The sequence below is a fragment of the Giraffa tippelskirchi genome, chromosome 3 (assembly GCF_054371585.1).
Source record: "Giraffa tippelskirchi isolate mGirTip1 chromosome 3, T2T-mGirTip1v1.2.pri, whole genome shotgun sequence".
Classification (NCBI taxonomy): domain Eukaryota; kingdom Metazoa; phylum Chordata; class Mammalia; order Artiodactyla; family Giraffidae; genus Giraffa; species Giraffa tippelskirchi.
In genome coordinates, this window is record NC_137277.1 from 39,830,897 (window position 1) to 39,853,368 (window position 22,472).

Genomic DNA, 22,472 nt, shown 5'->3' on the forward strand with positions numbered 1-22,472 from the left:
GAGATGTGCTGTTTTCAGAACTTGATGAGAATGGCATATAGTTTTTTTAATAAGGCTTCTTTCATTTAGTAGAAAGCTTTAAGATTCCTTTATGTTGTCATATTTATCAGCAGTTCATTCCTTTTTGTTTCTGAGTAGTTTTCCATTTTATGAATATGTCACAGTTTATCTGTTCTCTGATGGATGGACAGATGGCTGTTTGGCCACCTTTTTGTGGACATGTAATTTTTTTTTGAGTAAGTGCCTAGGATTGGAATTGCTGAGTCACAGAGTAGATGTGTACATTTTATTGGAGATGGTAGACCTTTTTCCAAAGGTAATTGCAGCATATTCCATTCCACCCGTGTGCAAGAGTTCCTGTTGCTTCACATCCTCATTTGGAGGAGAGGGGCAGTATATCATTTTGGCTTTTAATTTGCATTTTCCTGCTTACTAATGTAGAATTTACATGCTTTTTCACGTCCTTACTGGCCACCTGTATGTCTTCATCAAGGATCTGTTTTGGATCTCTTGCCCATTTTCTTTAATTGTGTTGTTTGTTTTCTTGTTGGGTTACAAATTTCTTTATGTATTCTGGATGCAAGTACTTTGTCAGATATATATGTTTTGTGACTGTTTTCACTCAGTCCATGGCTTGCCTGTTTATTTTCTTAACAGTGTCTTGCTGAACAGAAGTTTTTAATTTTGATGTAGTCTAATTTATCATGTTTTTCCTTTATGGCTGTTATTTTATGAGAACTTGAAAACCCAAGTCATATACACTCTCTCACCCGCCACCCCTCCCCACATCAGTTTCTCCTGTTATTAACATTTTGTGTTAGTGTAGCTCATTTGTTGCAGCTGATGAGCAGATAAACTGGTGCATTATTATTAACAAAAGTCCATAGTTTAGGGTTCACTCTTTGTGTTGTACAGTCTTGGGTTTTGACAAATGTGTAATGACATTTATCCACCATTATAGTATGACACAGAGTAGTTTCACTACCCTAAAAATACCCTGTGCTCCACCTGTTCATCCCTCCCTCTATCATCTCTATAGCCCCTGGCAACCACGGTCTTATTTCTCTCTCTGTAGTTTTGCCTTTTCCAGAGTGTCATATAGTTGGAATCATACAACCTTTGGAATCATGTGTAGCCTTTTCAGATTGGCTTCTTTCACTTACCAATATACATTTAAGGTTGTTTTTATGGCTTAATAACTCATTTCTTTTTATTTCTAATATTCCATGATATAAAATAATATTTATCCCTGAATAATATTCATGGAGGTGGTATGAATGTATTGCCATTTGTTTATGCATTCACCTGCTGAACATTTTGGTTGCTTACAGGTTTTGGCAATTACTAGTAAAGCCAGTATAAACATTTTTGTGTGGATGTAAGTTTTCAGCTCACTTAGGTAGATACCAAAAACTGCAGTTGCTCGATCATATGGTAAGACTAGGGCTTCCCTGGTGGCTCAGATGGTAAAGAATCTGCCCACAATGCAAGAGACTCCAGTTTGATCCCTGGGTCGGCAACATCCCCTGGAGAAGGGAATGGCTACCCACTCCAGTATTCTTGCTTGGAGAATCCCATGGACAGAGGAGCCTGGTGGGCTACAGTCCATGGGGTTGCAAAGAGTCAGACATGACTGAGCGTCTAACCCTTTCAGTTTCATGGTAAGATTATGTGTAGCTTTGTAAGAAAATGCCCAGCTGCCTTAAATGTAGCTATACCATTTTGCATCCTGCCAGCAATGAATGAAAGTTCCTGTTGCTTCATAGCCTCACTAGCATTTGGTGTTGTCTATATTTTGGATTTTAGCCATTTTAATAGGTGTATAGTGGTAGTTCATGATTGTTTTAATTTGCCATTTTTAAATGGTTTATGATGTTGAGCATCTTTTCATATGTTTGCCACCTGTATATTTAGTTCAGTGAGCTTTTGCCCATTTTTTAATTGGGTTGTTTGTTTTCTTGTTAAGTTTTAAAAGTTACTGATTGATTTTTAAATGTTTGAACAACCATGTATTACTTAAATAAATCCTGTTTGCTGTATTGGATTTGCCATTGTTTGGGTAAGGATCTTTGTGCCTGTGTTCATGAGGAATATTAAAATATTGTTATATCTTATCAGGTTTTGGCATTAGTTATACTGACCTCATCAAATGACTTTGGAAGTTTGCTCTCTTCCTCCATTTTCTGAAAGAGTTTGTATAATATTGGTGTTAAATCCAAGTTGATGAACTTGTGGCCATAAAGTGGTTCATAATAATGTGTTCTTGTTATTTTGATGTCTGTAGGATCTGCATGTAGTGGCATATGGGTTATTTAGAAGTGTGTGGCTTAATTTCCAAGTATTTCAGGTTTTCCTGGATATCTTACCGTCACTGATTCCTAATTTAGTTCCATTGTGATCAGAGAGCACACTTGGCATTATTTCAGTCCTTTTAAGTTTACTGAGACTTGCTTTATGGCTTCTCACATATTTCCCTTGAAGACCATAACCGTACATACAATGAGAAGAATGTATTCTGTATGTTGGGCATAGTGTTGTATAAACATCAGTTAGGTCAAGGTGGTCGATAGTGTCGAGATCCCCTGTGTCTTTACTCTTATTTTGTCTTGGTACTCGGTTAATTTCTGAGAGGGGAATGTTAAAATCTCTTAATATGATTGTGGGTTTTCTGTTCTTCCCTTTAATTCTGTCAATTTTTGTTTTCTGTATTTTGGAGATATCTTGCTAGGCACATCATTATGATTATTATAGCTTCCTGATGAACTGACCATTTTATCATTGTGAAATGTCCCTCTTTCATCTCTGATAATACTTTGCCTTAACATCAGTTTTTTTCTTGATATTTATGTAGCCACTCCAACCTTCTTATGTTTTTTGTTTGCATGGTATATCTTTTTCCATCCATTCGCTTTTAACCAGTATGTACCTTTGTATATAAAAATCTCTGTTGACAGGATGTAGTTGGGTCTTACACTTAATCCATAATGAAAATCTCCTCCTTTCTAGTGGAGTATTTAGTTTATTAACACTTAATGTAATTAACCCGATGGTTGAATTTAGGTTTACAATTTTGTTAGTTGTTTTCTGTTTGTCCCTGCTGGGTTTTTTGTTATATATATATATATATATATATATATATATACACATACACACACACACACACACATACACATACACACACATGTCTTCCTTTTGTACCTACTTTCCTGTCTTCTTTTAGATTATATTATTTTTATTAAGAATTCCACTCTAGCTTATTTATTGGGGTTTTAGGTATTTCTATTTGCTGTTTTTTAGTGGTGGCTCTGTAGATTATATGTCCTGAACTTTTCAGACTACTTAAGAGTTGCTATTGTACCACTTCACATAAAATGTAGAAATCTTGCAAGCATACAGTTCCAGTTACCCATTGCTCTGTCTTTTATTATTATAGTTGCTTTATGGTATATACTGTATACTATAACATACATGTCTATATAATACACTGTATACATTATAAATCCAACATGACAGTGTTACGAGGTTGTGTTTGGTTTTTGGTTTTTTACTTCAAAGACATGCAAATTTTACTTCTACTAACTTAATGTTAGCAAACATTTGAAATAAAATGCTAAATTCTTGTGCTGATAAGGCTGTTTGTATATGTGTGGTAAAATATATGTAAGATTGGGAATTCCCTCGATACAGTGTTTTGGACTCGGTGCTTTCACTGCTGAGGGCCCAGGTTCAATCTCTGGTTGGGGAACTAAGATCCCGCAAGCTGCGAGCAATATAGCACAGGCATATACATGTATGTGCATACATGTATGTGTGTATACATGTATGTGTATATATGTATGTACGTGTATGTGTAACATTAATTTTACCATTGTGTCTATTTTTTTCTTTGTGGCGTGTGCTTTTGGTGTCACATGCAGAAATCATTACTAAATCCAACAATGTAAAGATTTTCTCCTATGCTTTAAGAGTTTTGTAGTTTGGGCTCGTAAGTTTAAATCTTTGACCCATTTTGAGTTAATTTTTATGTATGATGTTAGGTAAGGAACCAACCTCATTCATTGGAATGTGGATATTCAGTTTGTAAAATGTTATAATTTTGCATTAAACAAATCTAATTCTCTTAGTATTCTTTTATCAGGAAAAAAAAAGTCTATTTCACTTCCTTCTTTAAAGTTCTCTTCACCGAGTATAGAAAATTTTCAGTACTTTAAATACAGCCATCTATTGTCTTATGGCCTGTATAGTTTCTGATGAGACATCAATTAGCATTTATTCAGATTGTTGTTCTCTACATGTAGTGGGGCATTTTTCTCTGGCTGCTTTCTAGATTTTTCTCTGTATCTGGTTTTCAGTAGTTAACTGTGATAATGTCTAGGCATGATTTTCTTTGTATCTCTCCTGCTTGGGGTTCACTGCTCTTAAATCTACAAATTGTCTTTCACCAAATTTGAGGGACTTTCAGGCATTATTACTGGTTATTTTTTTCTGCTCCAGTCTCTCCTGAGGTTCATGTACACACATGTTAGGCCTTTTGCTATTGTCTCCCAAATCAAGGGCTTTATTTATTTTTCCTCTTTACCTTGAGTGATTTCTATTCTGACTTCAAATTTGCTCACTTCTTTGTCATCTCCATTTCCTTTTAAGCGCATCCAGTGACTTTCTTATTTCAGATATCAGATTGTTGGGTTTGTTTTATTTTGTTGGCTTCCTTTTTTTTCCTTCCAGTTCTAGACCTTTCCATTTGATTCTTTTTCAGTTTCTGTTTCTCTGCTGAGCTTTTCTCTGTTTTCATTTATTTCAGTCATTTTCCTTTATCTCATTGAATGCCATTATAGTAACTGTCGATAATCTTGCTGTTAATTTTAACACTTGTGTCATTTCTAAAGTGGTCTCCATTTCCTATCTTTTCTGTTAGAAATAGATCACATGAAATAATGTGTGATATCACTTATGTGTAGAATCTAAACAATACAGCAGGCCTTCCCTGGGGATCCAGTGGTTAAGACTCCTTGCTTCCACTGTGGGGGCCATGGATTTGATCCCTGGTCAGGGAACTAAGATCCCACACATGCCATGTGGCACAGCCCAAAACAAAAAACAAACCAGTGAATGTAACAAAAAAGAAGCAGACTCATAGATGCAGAGAATAAACAAATTGTTGGGAGGGGAACAATATAGAGGTAGGAGATAAAGAGATATGACTTATTAGGTATAAAATAAACTACAATGATATTGTACAAAGGGGAATATAGCCAATATTTTACACTATAAGTGGAAAATCTTTCAGAGTTGTGAATCACTATGTTGTGTGTCTATAACTTATACATCAACTATACTTCAGTTAAAAAATACTTTAAAAAAAGAGTAGGTCACATTGTCTTGTTTCTTTACATTGAGTGACTTAAGATGTTATCCTGTAATTGTAAATGTCATGTGGATTTTGTTTTGTTCCTCCAGAGAAGGTTTTTGCTTTAGTGTATCAGGCATTTCGGTTGGTTGGACTCAAATTGCAGTAGGTTGAACATCCATTTTGTTTGTTTGGTTTTGTTGTTGTTACTGGTTGTTACATTTAATCTACACATACGTGGTTCAGAAGTCAGGCCAGAAATTTGAATATTGTATATACACAGAATATGGGGCTTCTTCTCTGTGGCTATATAGAGATTTGAGATTTCAAATTTACTCACTTCTGTGTCATCTCCATTTCCTTTTAAGCACATCCAGTGACTTTCTTATTTCAGGTATTGGATTATTGGGTTTGTTTTGTTGGCTTCCTTTTTTTTCCTTCCAGTTCTAGACTTTCCATTTGATTCTTTTTCAATTTCTGTTTCTCTGCTGAGATTTCCTGTTTTCATTTATTTCAGTCATTTTCATTTATCTCATTGATAAAGGAAATATAAATGAGATATTTTGATTTTTAAAATTAATTTTTATTGGAGTATAGTTGATTTACAGTGTTGTGCTAGTTGTTTGTTTTTCTTTTAAATAGCCAGAACAACACTTGGAATCAAGAATAGTATTTTTTCCAATGGGCAATAAATACAGTGAGTGAATTCAGTTATTCCTTTTTAATTTTTTTTATTCCTTTTTAAAGTGAAAAATAAAATGGGTCTTTGAAATAATGAGAGTTACCACTGTAATTCATAAAATGATCTTGAAAATGTTTAAAAGAGGAATTCTCAGGTACTTTTGAGCATTGCCATTTTTATGTCTTCTTAAGGAGACATTTTCATATCCTTTGCCTGTTTTTTTATTGGAGTATTTTTCACTCTTTTTTTTATTTTAAAGGCCCTTCTGACAAGGGTTTGAACCCTTTTCAGTCATTTACATTGAAAATATTTTCTACAGTCTGTCACTTATCTTACATTATTTATGGGATTCTTCTCAAATGTAAATGATTTAAAATTTTACATAACCAAATCATTTATTTTCCTTTTATGAAATTTGTTTTTATGCTTTAAAGTGTTGTGTGTTAGTGTTAGTCACTCAGTCGTGTCAGACTCTTTGTGATCACACAGATTGTAGCCTGCCAGGCTCCTCTGTCCATGGAATTCTCTAGGCAAAAATATTGGAGTGGGTTGCCATGCTTTCAAAAGTCTTCCTAACTTCAAACCAAATGAATATTCATATTTTATTCTCATTATTTTACTTTTTGAAAAATTGTTATTATTAAAAAACTGAATTTATTTTTCTGAATGGTGTGAGACAGAGATCTAACTGAATTTTTTGATTAATTAACTTATTTTAAATGGAGGATAATTACTTTACAATATTGTGGTGGTTTTTGCCACACATTGACATGAATCAGCCATGTGTGCACATGTGTCCCCCCCATCCTTATCCCCCTCTATAAATAGTTTATAAAGTAGCATCATTTATTAAATGTTTATTAAACTTTTAGCTTAACTAAAAGTTGAGCTTCATTATATACTGATATATGGATATGCTGTGCTAGAATCTGTTTTTATACATAGATGCAGATGCATACTAGCATCTGTTTCTAGGACTTTTATTATTTTTTTGCTAGTCTGTTCTTGAAACATAACCTTGCCATTTTAGTTACTGTAGCTTTGTAATGTGTTCTAATTCTACTGATGTGAGTTTACACACATTCCTTTTATATTTTATTGCTGTATACCTTTGGCTTTTCCCATCTACTTATGCTTTACACAAACTTCAGAATAATTTTCAATCCCACTGCACCCCCAAAAAAATCCTCATGGTATTTTTTAGTTGAGATATAATTAATATATAACATATTAGTTTTTGGTATACAACATAATGATTAGATATATGAATATATTGTGAAATGATCACAACAATAAGCCTCAGTTCAGTTCAGTCACTCAGTCATGTGCGACTCTTTGCAACCCCATGGACTGCAGCACACCACGCTTCCCTGTCCTTCATCAACTCCCAGAGCTTGCTCAAACTCATGTCCATTGAGTCGGTGATGCCATCCAACCATCTCATCTTCTGTCATCCCCTTCTCCTCCTACCTTCAATCTTGCCCAGCATCAGGGTCTTTTCCAGTGAGGCAGTTCTTCCATCAGGTGGCCAGAGTATTAGAGCTTCAACATCAGTCTTTCCAATGAATATTCAGGATTGATTTCCTTTAGGATTGACCGGTTTGATCCCCTAAGTTAATAATAATAAGTCTAATTAATATCCATTGCCACACATAGGTACAAATTTCTTTTTTGTGTGAAGAGAACTTTTGAGATGTACTCTCTTAGCAACTTTCAAATATACAATAAAAGAAAAAAAAGGACATATCTACAAATTTGTATGTCATCTTTGTGTAGGGTGGCATGCTAATTTTCTCTCTGTTGTTCCAGTTTTACTGTATGTGGTGCCAGAAACGAGCACTGCTCATGGTATTTTGATTGCAATTGCATTCACTTTAAAAATATCTTTGAAGAAAATTTGACATTGTTACAGTTTTTCTCATTAAAACAATGTATTCTCTGGACATCAGTACTTTTATGTCTCCCACATTTTTTCATTGATTTTCTTGCTATAATGCATGGGTTTTTTTTCAGTACACCATCTATATAGTACTTGGGAAAAGCTAACTTTTATATTCAGCTATCACATCAAATTTTCTTACCAATTCTGTTCTTAGCTGATCATTTATTCATTAATTTATGTGATTTTTTTCCTTTTTTAATTTATTTTCCCTGGGTTATAGTTGAATTACAATATTGTGTTAATTACTGTTATACAGAAAAGTGACTCCGTTATACATCCTTTTTCATATTCTTTTCCACTGTGGTTTATCACAAGATATTGATACGGTATATCCCAAGAATATATAGTTCCATGTGCTATACTATAGTACCTTGTTTTTTATTCATTCTATATATAGCAGTTTGCATCTGCTAATCCCAAACTCCCACTTGTACCATCTTTCACCCCTGCTTCCCTTGGCACCCACCAGTCTATGTCCCTGATTCTGTTCTGTTTCATAGATAGGTTCATTTGTGTCATATTTTAGGTTCCACGTATAAGTGATGTTATATGGTATTTGTCTTTCTCTTTCTGACTTATTTCACTTCGTGTGATAATCTCTAGTTGCATACATGTTGCTGCAAATGACATTATTTTGTTCTTTTTAATGAGTGAGTAGTATTCCATTGTATAGATGTACTACATCTTTATATGTGGTGTGTTTTAAACTAATGTTTTCTAAATTTGACTGGTCCTTTTCTTATTGGGATGAACCTTATTCGGGTTGCATTTTAGTGGTCTTCTACATTTGATTTGCTGTTTTTTTTACTTAGGGTATTTATATCCATTTCCATAGTGGGCCTGGCCTTTCTTTTCTGTCTTTACTGCTTTTTTCTTTGGGTGTTGGAGTATTCTGGTGTACTGACTCTGTGCAAAGAAATGGGAAGCAGCTTTTCTTTTTCTGTGACCTGACAAGTATATAGAGTGTGTTACTTACAGAGTCATTCTTGACTGTCTCTCATACTCTACCTTCAGCCTCTCAGCAGTCTTTTTACTCTGCCTTTGAAATGTGTACAGAATCTAGCCATTTAACAACGATTTCTACTAATACCACCCTAATCCAAAATGTTCCTTTCTGTTGCTTAGGACTGTTAGTGTAGGCATGTTGTGATCTTTTCTCCCCTTCAGCCTAGTCTCAACACAACAGCCAGGGTGATCTTAAGGTGTAAGTTGTATTAGCTAATACCACTGCTCCAAGCCCCTCCAGAGGATTCCTATCTCACTCAGAAGAAAATATCAAGCCCTTGCCAAGGCTTACATCCTTTCTGACCTCATCTCCTACCACTCTCCACTTACTCTTCACTGGCCAAACTGGCCTCCTCATTCTTTAATCATGCCAAACAACTCAGGCCTCTGGGCCTTTGCACTTCTGTTCTGCTGTTACCCAACTGCATAGTTTACTTCCTAAAGTCCTTCAGATTCAAGACCCAACCTTATCAGAAAGTTCTCTACCAGTAATAAATGGTAAAGAAATGGACAGTCTACCCCAGGCACTCTCTGTCCCTTCACTGAACTTTTATTTTTCTTCTTAACACTTGCCATCACCTGCCTGACAAGTTGGATTTTGTTTTGTTTTGTTTTTGCTTTGCCTGTTTATTGTCCTCCATCAGAATATAAAAACTTTGATTTTATTTACTGTTTACTCCCCAATGCTTAGAATAGTGCCTGGAGAATGGATCCTGTTCCATACCATGAATAAATATTTACTGACTGAATAGGTGAATAAACTGAAGGAACTTAGCTATAAAGGCACCTCAGCCTCTAGTAGTTTTGAAAAGAAAGCCTCTGACACCTCCTTTTTTCTATTTCTTCCCTTAGTACCTGTTTTTTTTAAGGCTTTTTTAGTTTTTGAATCAATTTTTTAGGCAGAAAAAAATTTTTTTAGGTAAGGTTATTAAGCTATAACAAATACATACAATAAATAGTTCAACAGTTTTAAGTGTTTGATTCAAAGTTTGAGTTTTAACAAAAATATGCGGTAGTGTAAACATCACCACAGTGAGGATATTTTCATCACTTCTTTTGTCAATTTTCTTGACTGACCTTTTCCAGAAATATATCATCCATTTCTCCAAAATCTTTCTGTGTTCTCTGATTTTTTCTTAAAATGGTAGCTATTTGCATTTCTTCATTTTCAAAAATATTTATTGTCCTCTGATTTATTAACTTTTATCTTTTTTTCTTTTATTGTTCTTATACTTGTTTTTTTCCTCTGCTTGTGTTGAATCTTTTGTGTTTGCTTGTTCTTACTAGTTTACTTAAAAGCTTTATGAATTTGAATTTGTGGTTGCTAATACTTTGGCTATACGCTAATCCATTTAGATATGTACTCTTCTAATGGTCATTTTTTAAGTAGTCTTTGATTATCATTTTGATTTTTTTCTTTTTGATTCTAAAGTTATTTGGAAATTTTGTTTTCAAAGTTAGATTTCTTAAACTGTTGTTATTAATTTCTACTTTGGGATTTTTTTTTAGAATTTAATTTATTGAGGTAAAATTTGTATAACATAAAAATTAACCATTTAAAGTGAAGTTTCATTTAGAACATTCAGTGTTGTACAACCAATACTTCTATACTCATAGCATTTTAATCCCAGTTGTTTATCTCTGATTTTTAAAATAATACATTAATTTCTTTTTCTCTACTTATCAAGTGGAAAAATTAAATAGGATATAACTAGCTCTCAGTTTAGTTAGGATTATGTTCAGCTGCAAGATGCAGAAGACCCCCCAGTAAAAGTAACTTAAATAAGATAAATTTCCCTCTCAAGTGGAGGAAGCCCAGAGGTTTTTGGATTTGACACTCCATGGTGTCATGGACCAAGTTTCCATTTTTTTTACTGCGCTTTTTACTTGCTTTTCATTTCCAACAACCTCTTAAAGTCTAAGATAGCTATTGGAGTGCCAGCCACTTCATCTGCATGCAACCCTGTGTGAAGTAGAAACAGTTAAAGAAAGAATGCAATTTTTAAAAAAATTTTAATAAGGGCCTTCCCTGGGAGTTCATACACATTACAGTCTACATTCTACTGGCCAGAACTGAGTCACTTGGCCAAACGTGGTTGCAGCGTAGACTGGGAAATATTTTTATTCTACTAATAGGTAGACCATGAAAAAAAGTGTTTGTCACTCAGTTGCATCCAACTCTTTGCAACCCCATGGACTGTATACACAGCTAAAAATCAAGGGCTCTATTACAGAGGAAGAGAAGGAGAACAGATAATGGGAAACAACTGGCAGTTTCTGCCACACACCCCCATGCAGAAGTGCAAGACTTTCTGCTTCCTCCTCTCACCACTCCTCCATTTCCTAGTTTGTATAGGTATTGTAGGTATCAGTGAGATTTTAGTTTATCTGAGAATGTCTTTCTTTTGCCCTTCTACATGAATAGGGCAGTGTGGGGCGCAGAAGTATGAGGCCAGTCAGATTTGTGTGAGGTTCTTTTGCTTTGTTTTTTAATGCTAATAGAATTATTTTTTCTCATTGTCCTTGGAAGTTAAAGACAGAACCAAGGTATATCTCCGTCATGGATGGCAAATATCTGATAGGTACGTTATCCTTCTGTGCCAAAGACAGGCATTACTAATTGATCACAGCACTCTTTCCCACTGAATACAAATTTGTATTCATTTAAAAAAAAAAAATACAAAGCCCACTTTTTTTTTGCCATCTCTAATGAAGGTGTTGGTTTCAAATTAAGTTTTTTAGCATGAGCTTTGAATATGGAGAAGGAAATGGCAACCCATTGCAGTATTCTTGCTTGGAAAATCCCATGGAAGGAGGAGCCTGGCAGGCTGTAGTCCATGGGGTCACAAAGAGTCGGACACAACTGAGTGACTTCACTTTCTTTCACTTTTGAATATTCAGGCTCCAAATCTCTCTGTTACTCCGGAAAGTTTACTTTTCCTTCCCCCCACCCCTTTCCTTTCTCATTTTTTAAATTATTGCTCTTCTCCTATCAGTCTTGATCTTTCTGGAATAGCTTTTTACTCTCCCCTGCCCATTATTTTCATCTCTATATTTTCTTCTGTGTTACAGAAGAGACTCAATCAAGTCACCCATATCACTAATTTGCTTTTCTTTTGCTATATTTAACTGCTGCTTATAGCCTTAACCTATAGTTTTTCCTGATCATTTTCTCATATGACTGCCTTATCTAGATTGAAATGCAGTTTACTCTGTTTTTTGTGTGTGTGTGTGTGTGGTTGTTTTTTACTTGTTTATTGAAGTTTAACCTTCATTAAGTAATATGCACTACTTTTAAGTTTCAGTTCAGTACCTTTTTACATATGGTTATATTCATGCTAACTGTGACCCCAATCAAAATACAGAATATTTCTCGAATCCCAGCAGACTTTGTTATGCCCCCTCTCTTTTCTCTCCCTTAACACAGGTAACAATTATCCTGACCTCGTTCACTATCTCTTAGTTTTGCTTGTTTTTGACATGTGTGTAAACAGAATTATATTTTATTCAGTACATACCCTTTGTTTCTTCTATTCAACACAATCTATGAGAGATTCATTCAGGTTATTACATGTAAGAGTAGTTCATGCTGCATTATTGCTGTGTAGCATTTTGTTGTATAAATACACTACAGTTTACTACTTCTACTGTTGGTGGACGTTTCTTTTACCAGTCTTGGTTATTATGAATAAAGCAACCGTGGACATATACTCTATTTCTCTTTGATGTGTACCTAGGAATGGGCTTGTTAGGTTATAAGGTAGATGTGTGTTTAACTTCAGTAGACGCTGCCAAGCAGATTTCCAGGGAGCTTGTACCAGTATACATAACCATTTGCAGTATAAGAGAACTTCAGTTGTTCCACGTATTTGCCAACTCTTGGTTTTAATTTTGGTTTTGATTTTCATTTTAGCCTTTCTGGTGGTTGTACAGAAGTATCTCATTGTGATTGTGATTCACATTTCCCTGGTGAATAATGATGTTGAGAATCTTTTCTTCTGCTTTTGGTCACTTGGATGTCCTCTTGTATGGAGTGCCTGTTCCTGACTTTTGCCCATTTTTCCTTTCAGTGGCTTGTCTTTTTCTTACCAACTTATAGAATAATTTTAAAAATACTCTGAATGTAAGTCGTATGTTGGGTATACATGTGTGTATTAAAAATACCTTCTCTCAGCCTTGGCTCATACTTTCACTTTTAATGGTGTCTTTTGATAAACAGAAGTTCTTAATTTTTATGAAGTCAGATTTATCAATTTTTTTCTTTAATGGTTAATGCTTTTTGTGTCCTATGTAAGAGCTATTTGCTTACAAGATCGTGAAGATATTTGTCTGTTCTTTTCTTCTAGAAGTTACGTTATCTATCGTTCACACTTAGGTCTGTAATCCATCTCAAATTAATTTTTGTTTATGGCATGAGGTAGAGACAAGGTTAATTTTTTTCCATACAGGAGCATTTTCCATTGATTGATCACCATTGACTTATTAGATAACACACGTGGCTTTATGTTGGGGTCTATCTCTGGACTTTCTGTTCTGTTACGATGGTCTATTTATCTATCCTTGTGTCATTACTGTTGAAAATTAAATGAAAGTTTTCAGAGTTTTTGCAATGACTGTTGTAGAGGGATACTTATTCCTTAGATTGGTATCCTTCTGTTCAATTTAATACCTTATCGTATGTTAGGTGATTTTTTTTCCCCATCCTTTTTTAGGCAGTCTGTACTTGTTCATATTGAGATCTCAGGTGGGGGTCTGTTAAGATTTTCAGGTGCACATAAAAGGAAAAGAGGAACATTTGATTTACACTGCTGGCGTTAAACACTTCTAGAGTGGAAACTAGAGCTAGAGATAGTCATGGCAAGGAGCTAACCCTTCTCTTTGCTGTAATAGACCAATTTCGTGTCTCATTCTGGGGCTCTTGCCTCTTTAAGAAGCCAGACTCAGCTTTGTCTTCCTCCTGCCTCAAGTGGCCAACCACAACAGTTGTAATCCAGCAGCCACTAAGTTTCTTCTGATACCCTGGTGAATCCAGTTGTGCCCTACCTTGGCTCTTAGCCTAATTGCTCCAAGAAAAGGGCATCAGTGGGGTATGGCTGCTGAAGTCTCATCTATGTACTTATCAAGCAGGCAAAGGGTTGAACATCAGTTGTTCTTTTCCTCATTCCAGTCCCATCTGCAGTTTGTCTTACAGAAAATTCCTCATAGTTTCTGGTATGTGGTTGCCTAGTACTAATATATACTTTCTTTTTTCTTTTTTTTTCCTTCAGTCATTTCAGTGGAAAACTAGAAGGGTGAACAGAATAACTAGATGCATGTACTTAAAGCCATTCTAATTACAAGTCAGTGCTAGATTTTTTTTTTTTAATGAGTTTCTTTGCGGGGCCCTGGTAGGGGGAAGTGTGTGGTATGTCGTATGGCATGTGGAATCTTAAGCTTCCTAACCAGGGATCAAACCTGTGCCCCCTGCAGTGGAAGCAGAGTCCTTACCACTGGACCGCCAGGGAAGTCGCCCTTTAACTGAGCTTCTAGCCTTCCAAGCTGAATACTTTGGAAGTTCACTGATTTTCTGAAAGTAGGTATTGGTCTTTCTGTGTTTGGTCTCAGCTCTGCAGCTTGGTATCTTCCCCCCACCGCCCACAGCCGGCACATGAGTAGAGCCATAGCCCGAAGGCCCAGTAAGCGGCACTGCAGAAGATGAAGGCAATGACAGACACCCAGAATGAAGTCGGAGGGCTTGTTTTGAAATTCACGGGTTTCCAACGATCTGCTCGTATGCCTTTATTTAATAAAAATGCCACCTCGTGTTTCTTGCCAGCTTGTCAGGAGAAACTGACCCTGGGATGTGGAATGACCCAGAATGTTGTGCTCTTGTCAAGCCAAAGCCCTTTCCCAAGCCAGCTTGTTGAAGACCCAGCTAGGGAGCAGGGACTGTTTCCTATAGTCTTTGTAAGCCTAGTGCTCCTTATGATACTCAGGAATTGCTAAGTAAATAAGAATACATATTTAGAAGCTTAGGGCGCTTTACACCTAGCTTTTTTTGTTGTTTTGCTTTCTAATGTAGCTAAGGTACATAGATTTTCTGTGTTTTATTTTTATTCTTCATTCTCTTGTGGGAAAAAAACAGAGAAACTTATATTTTCTACCTTGTAATTCAAATACAAGAACTCGGAACAGGACCCCCACCCCCGACCCCCGGTAGTATTTTTTGAAGCGGAAAGCAGTAATAGGAAAATGTAACTCAGAAGACCCTGAGCTTCAATGGTAAAGATACCTCCTTTCTCCAAGAATTAGGGCTGATCAGGGTTCAGCCCCACTCATATGGAATGCGAGGGGATAAATCACAACTAAAGACCTTGGCACTTCTGTAAGAAATTTAAATAACAGGCAGACATATAGAGATTCGTAAATATGTACTTGGTGCCAGCTAAACCACAGAGAAGATACTGCATTTGTGGCCCAGGGAAGTTAAATATTTGTGGTCAACTTAAAATTCAACATAAAACTCTCCTCTGTGATGGAAACTATCCAGAAACTGCATGGAGGGCGTGCTAGCTGCATGCGCTCTCAAAGGCCTCTCCTCACCCGGCCGGGCTGGAAGAGCAGGCCCCTGCCCTTTCCTTCACACTGCGTAGCTGGCAGTCCTTGTTAGGAGAGAAGGGATTCCCTGGCGCTCTGGGTACCTACCCCAGAAGGTAAGGCCGTCTCTGCTTTGTGGCTCACTCCTTCACGTCTTATCAAACGGCACTTGATCTAGGAGCCTTCTGTCCGTCTTAGATTAAACAGCCGCCCTCTCTGCTAGCCTGTTGCTGTCTGTCCCTCTTACCCTACTTTATTTTTTTCCTAGTTCTTTCCACTACCTGTCCCTATATGTGTTTGCTTGTTTCTCGTTTCCCAAGAATGTTAAGCTTCATGACAACATGAACATAATTTTATTGACTATTGTATCCCCCGTGTCTCAAATAAACCCTCCTATGCAGAGCAGATGCTTAATAAATATTTATTGAATGAATTCAGTAGAATACTTGAAAATGTTTGGGCAAGTACAGTCCAGGAAGCCAAAGAGTTGTTGTCCCCTGATCCCTGGAATAGGGCACCGTCACGGCAGAAGCTCAGACTGTGAGATCAGCCGGAAGCCCTGCAAACACCCTACAGTTGTGTGGCGTCTGCGTAAGGTCCTGATAAGGAGACGGGCACTTGCAGACAGTGCACGTGCCTTCAGGTGTGCCAGGCGCCTCTTGCCATAAAACCCGGGTTACAAGCGGAGGTGGAATTAACACAACTTAATTTTCATTAGAAAGTGTGCCAGTGTTATTTCTGGCCTTCAGTTTTGTTGAGGACCCTCCTGATGATATTTGCTCTGGTGTGGGAGTCGGGGCAGCATGCAGACTGGAGCACATACATGTACTGTTCACTTTCTTAATATATATATATAATTTGACTTATTTTGGCTGTGCTGGGTCTTCATTGGTGTGCGGGCTTTTCTCTAGTAGCGGCGAGCGGGGCTGCTCTTCACAGCAGCATGTGGGCTTCTCACTGTGGCGGCTTCTCTTGTTGCGGAGCACAGGCTCGCAGCTGCGTGGGCTTCAGTAGTTGCGGCTCCCAGGCTCCAGAGCACAGACAGGCTTGACAGTTGTGACTCACGGGCTTAAACATGAGGCATGTGGTAAAAAACAAAAATCAAGATGAAGAGTACAAATGACTGAGTTTTAAAAACAATCTTCCCACCTCTCATTTCTACAGCCTCTGCCAGCCTTGTTGCCAGTTTCTGGGGTGGCCAGCAGAGGTATTTACGCACATAACTGTCATATATGATTAACTATGGCTCTATACCTTTTACATATACCGAACCCACGTCTCCTGCATTGGCAGAAGATCGAACCCATGTCTCCTGCATTGGCAGGAGGATTCTTTCCCACTGAGCCACCAGGGAAGCCCTCGCATTCTTTTTGGATTTGTCAGTTGCAGTCCCCCTGGCCCAAGCCTGTTGTCGTTTGAGACCCTGCCTGGTTGAGGGGTCTGTGGTTGCTGAGCACTCCCGGGCATGTCGGACCTGATGGTGAATGATGGACTTTACTGATGAACAGTTTTTCTTCTGTCTGCTTTCCCTTGCTGCTTTTGCTGAGTCTGAGTCATCCCAACACTGAGAGATTCCATTGCAATAAACACGGTTGGTTTTCTGGATCTATTCCAGAATCTTATGGTTGATGATCTTTAGCATTTGGTATGAAATGTGCTACACAAATGATGTTGATGGTCTCTCAGATATGCTTTTTTTTTTTAATGACAAGGTGTATATTACCATTTATATAAATATATGTAAAAGGCATAGAGCCATAGTTAATCATATATGGCAGTATGTGCATAAATACCTCTGCAGGCCACCCCAGAAACTGGCAACAAGGCTGGCAGAGGCTGTAGAATTGAGAGATGGGAAGGTTGTTTTTAAAATTCAGCCATTTGTACTCTTTGTTTTGATTTTTGTTTTTTACCACATGCCTTGTGTTTAAGCTGTTACTGAACAACTTCCATTTGTCCTGGTACTTGAAGCCAGGTGCCACCATCTCTTCAGCGGCTCCTAGAAGAGATGCTGTCGTTGAACTTCTCTTCTGCTTTGTCAGCAGCAAGAATGACTTTAGTCTAAGTAACAGAATTCAGTGATGGGATTCAGTTTTAGCTCTGTGTCATCCATTTTAAAACAGTTTAGGGTGTGTGTAGGCTTCGCTAGTAAAGCTGGTGTACAGAAATTTTGTGTCTCTGTCTTACCAGCATGAAGCACTGAAACTATACTAAGCAGTTTATAATTGTTTGTATGTCTTTCTATGTGTGTGTATGTCAAGTAAACAGCATTCAGAGTTGCTAGCTCGCTGTCTCTAAGCCTGTTCTTAGTCTGATGACTTGGGAAGACTTGGTAAAGAATCAGAAATAGACTCCAGCAGCAACTTTTTTGGTCTCTTTTTCAAATCCTGTGAGGAGAATAGATCAGATGAGACACCATCAATGCTAATGCCATTTTGCCAGAATGACCTGCAGAAAAGTCTGATTAAAAGTCTCGTTACGAATCATTATCTTCATTCTGCTCCATTCAGATCATAAGAAAACTACACGTAAGTTATTCATTCCATCTGGGCTTGAGTTTACACTCTGTGAAATGGGAACGCTAGTTCCTAAGATTCCAAACTTCCTAAGTTCCAAACTCCTAAGATTTTGATGTGGATTAAATGAGATAACATATGTGAAAACGCCTAGATTCTAAATATAAAAGTCTTTCTCTGTGTGTATATACACATATATATGAAATTGAAAGTGTTAGTTGCTTAGTCATATCTGACTCTTTGCGACCCCATGGACTGTAGCCCACCAGACTCCTCTGAGACTCCTCTGTCCATGGAATTCTCCAGGCAAGAATACTGGAGTGGGTTGCCATCCCTTCTCCAGGGGATCTTCAGGACCCAGGGACCGAACCTGGGCCTCCTATATTGCAGGCTGATTCTTTACCATTTGAGCCATCAGGGAAGCCCATATATATGTTCTTTATACCGATTGGAGGAGCAGTTAAGACGACTCCAGAGAAACGTCCAGGTACAGTCCTGTCCTGCATCACATTCCCATGTATCCTCCCCACGTGCCACGCAGTTCATGTATTTCTGTTGCTGTTTTCTGTAATTCATAAGGATTCTCCCTGATCCTCCACCATCTCACTTTTCCACTCTTTCAGCTCTTGCCATTATCTTGTGGCTTTGGATGTCAAAAAACTGTTAGATTTGCCGTTTAGGCTAAGATGCAGGCCCAGGCCCGGCAAGAAATTAGGCAAAACTCAGGTTGTTTTTCAGATGGCAAAGCAGGAGCGCTTACAGCTGTGTTAGCGCAGGAGTCTCCCATCACAGACACCTGCAAGTGAGGGTTTGTGAGCCCTTGAAGGAGAATGGCAGACACCACTTTGGAAATAAAGTCCTGGGTGCCCCAGCACCTCCCGTGCTGGCCTCCTTCGGCACCATTCCTCTGCAGTCCCCACCCTCCTCTCAGCCCTGGCACATAGTCCCGTGAACATGCCACCTGCCCTCTCTCTCTCTCTCTGGCCCCATCCTTTGGCTGCCCGATTTATTTTTTCCACATCCTCACCCTCTTCCAGTTCCAAGCTAAATAACCCTCACAGATGGCTTGTTCCATCAAAGCTGTTTAAGAACACAGGACAGTGAACCAAGGTCCAGAGGAGCTGCCAGAGCCCCAGGCTGCCCATCCCATGGAGGCCCCAGACAGCTTTGTCATCAGCTCCCTAGAAGTCCACAGGCAGGGAGCAGAAAGGCTGGCAGGTTGGGTGGTGGAGTGTCTCTTGAACACTGTAATCCTCTACAGCTAGCAACTAGTTCTCACTTAGATTTACAAGTCAGAGCCTGGAGCCGGCTACATCGCATACTCCATTTTCCACAGGAGGCTGAGCACTTTGCTGTTGGCATCTGTCTCCCACTTTTTTACAACATGGAAACCCAGCAGGAAATGGCAGTCCCATTTGTGTTTTGGATCATGGTCTGAGTCCTTACTGAACCTCTTGTGAACTCCTGGAGAGGCCTAGATCCCTGCTCTGCCTGACCTGAAGGGCAGTATTCCCAGCTGTCAGCACATCCTTGGGAAGTGGGTGAACCTCAGATGCCTATTAGAAATCCTGCCGAGGAGAGAAGATCCAGAATTTCACTCTTTCTTTCCTGTCAGCAAGGACACGGAAGTTTCCTGTCTGCCTTGTCATCAGCTTCAGAGCATTTTCTCCTGCCTGTCCCCACATACAACGCAGTGGTCCACGAGCTTCTGCCCCAGGCACCACCTCAGCACCCGCCTTCCCTCCGTCATAATCAGAGGGGTCCGAGCAGTTCTGTCGTCGTGACAAGGCGGCCTTTTCCTTGTCCTCCCAGTTATTCCAGTGGGACATGTGACCTCTCTGGTCACAGTCTCCCTCTCTCTCCCTTCCTTCTCCCACTTCCCTCTCTGACTGCAGCCTTTGTGAGCAGACTCCTCGCTGAGGTCACTGAGGAAGGGCAGCGTGTGCCTTTTGCTGTGGTACAAATCTCCTTTCCCTCAGAAAGCGGAGTTCCCTGGAGAGCCCCCCTCCCTTCCTCTGTTAGAAGCCATGCTGGCAGCTTATCTGCTTGAACTCGGGCATAACAGGGCAGGGTGTGTGTGGAGCGGTCCGGCCAGGCGGAGGGAAGTTAACTCTCAGCTGGAGAGAGCGGGCAGTTGAAGAAGCGTCCCCTGGAAAGAGCAGAAGAGAAGGAAAGGGAAAATTCTGTGAGAACTCAGTCAGAAATCAGCGACTTCTCCCTCAGCCTGGCCTCTCTACTGAGAAGGAAACTATTGTTCTCTCTCTTATCCGCCTTCATATATTGCTCCAGGATCAAGGATTGCTAGGCGAACCACACACCCTGTTGCTCTCACCGTAAAAGTTTCTCAGATTGACAGATTTGTGGAGCCTGTGGGTACCAGGAAGGAGCTTTGACTTCCTTTGTCTTGTCCCCAGGCTCTCTGATGGACTTTTTTCTCTGCAGTCCATCCTGAGTCCAAGACTGCCCAGAACTTTCTGGGGATACTCACGTGTGGGTTTTAACTTGGCATCCCATAGTGACAAGTTTCCCATATTCATTCAGCTCATCAGCTGACCAGGTGAGGTCTTACCTGCGCTGTGTCTGGGGAAATGAAATGAGCTGAAGGACAGAGCAGGTAGGCTGAGAAGGTTTTGATATGAGTGTCACTGCTCTTGCCAGTAGCTTAGCCAAGCTCCCATTTGGTTCGTGTTCATCTGCATGTGAGTTCATCAGAATTGTTTCTTTTGTTCTGGGAGTGGGCCATTGGGCTACTGCTGAGCTGGGGGCGAGCGGGGCAACATATCCTTGAGTGAAATGGACTCCCTTTCTCCAAAAATACCATTACTTCCTAAGAGGCTACAGAGTGTAATGGACTTTGGAGTAAGACGCGTGCTGTGTGCGTGCTAAGTCACTTTAGTCATGTCTGACTCTGTGCGACCCTATGGACTACAGCACGCCAGGCTGCAGAATCCATGGGATTCTCCAGGCAAGAAAAGAATACTGGAGTGGGTTGCCATGCCCTCCTCCAGGGGATCTTCCTGACCCAGGGATCGAACCCACGTCTCTTGCATCTATCTCCTGCATCAGCAGGTGGGTTCTTTACCCCTAGCACCACCTGGGAAGCCTGGAGTAAGACACAATGGATTTAATTTCCAGCTTTGCCCCTGACTGGATGTTTGTTTCCTCCGGGCTTCAGTTTCTTCTTCCTCTTTCTGTCTCCCAGGATTACTGTGATAATCAGATGAAATAGCGCAGTGCCTAGCAACCATCAGCCACCACTTCATCTCCAGCACAGCTTTCCCAGTAAAATGGGCTATTTCCGCCACCAAGATGTTGTGACCCATGCAAACTGCAGAAGTAAAATGCTGACTTGGTCTGCATGCCGCTGCCCTGAAGCTTCTAAAGGGCTTGTTGCATGCTCATGAGTTTTTGTTTCTAGAACGTGCCCTGCCCTGAGTTTGTTCAGTTTTCTTTTTCACTTGTGAGGACGTCTTTTCACGATCAGTACCCAGGGGCTTTAGAATGTCTGGGTGGTGGTTCTCCTGGACGGCAAGCCGGTTTCCTCAGTGCCCGCCAGAGGCAGACTGGTCCCTGAGACCACACCTTCTCTCTTCGCACCTTGGCTTTTCTTAAGCCACCCTTCCTGGCCTCCGCTCTGGTGAGAAGTAGTCTAGAAGCCTTGTCCTCCGCCTCCTACAGGGCACATTGGCTTGGCTTGTACCCTCCCAGCGGCCTGGTGGGAGCTGCGGGGTGTCAGAGATGGCCATGGGAAAGAAACGGCTCACAGGACGAGCCCAGTGTGTGTGCCAGCAGCTCCTACTGCCTGCTGGAGCCGGCTCAGTGAGCCGCTGACAAGAGTCTTCAGAACACTAAACAGGTGATTAAAACATCAGTATAAGTCTTTCCAAACTTCACAGAAAGCCAAAAAACTTAGCTTGGACACCACCAGAAATTTTCCGCTCTGGAGCTTTATAAACTGGTCTGATGTTTCTTCCTCTGCTCTGTGGCCAGAGAGGAGCTCTGTGCTAACGATTCATAAAACCCTCCGCGTTTCCCTGAGGGGCCGACCATATGAAAAGAACCTGTACCATCTTTTCCCATCTGGAATTATCTCCTGGCTCTCACTGTTAGTTCAGATTCTGAATCTTCAGCCCTTCCTTCCAAAAAGGCCAAACCAAGCTCTTGGCACCGTCCCCTGTGACAGAGCCGGGCTCCAGCATCAAGGTCAATGGCAGAACTGTCTTCCTCTCCTTCCCAAGATGACTGCCCAGAGTCAGAGAAACCCCTGAAAATGGAAAGAGACCTTCGGAATCACCTGCGTCTCTGCAAACAGGGTTGGGTGACTTGCCCACCATCACACAAGAGAGCATGCAGTGAACATCCCTCCAGTCCTGTAGCAGGTTGGCTGCCCCAGAGAGGTGCAGC

At 39.7% G+C, this 22,472-nt stretch overlaps 1 protein-coding gene and 1 non-coding gene across 8 annotated transcripts in view; one reads left to right on the plus strand and one right to left on the minus strand.

Moving 5' to 3' along the window:
- Positions 1-22,472, plus strand: part of SMG6 (SMG6 nonsense mediated mRNA decay factor) — a 197,945-nt gene that overhangs the window by 142,099 nt on the left and 33,374 nt on the right. The window lies entirely within an intron of this gene.
- LOC145543924 (U6 spliceosomal RNA) lies at positions 7,760-7,869 on the minus strand. The gene has a single exon (XR_014081166.1). It is a non-coding gene; the product is annotated as a U6 spliceosomal RNA (small nuclear RNA).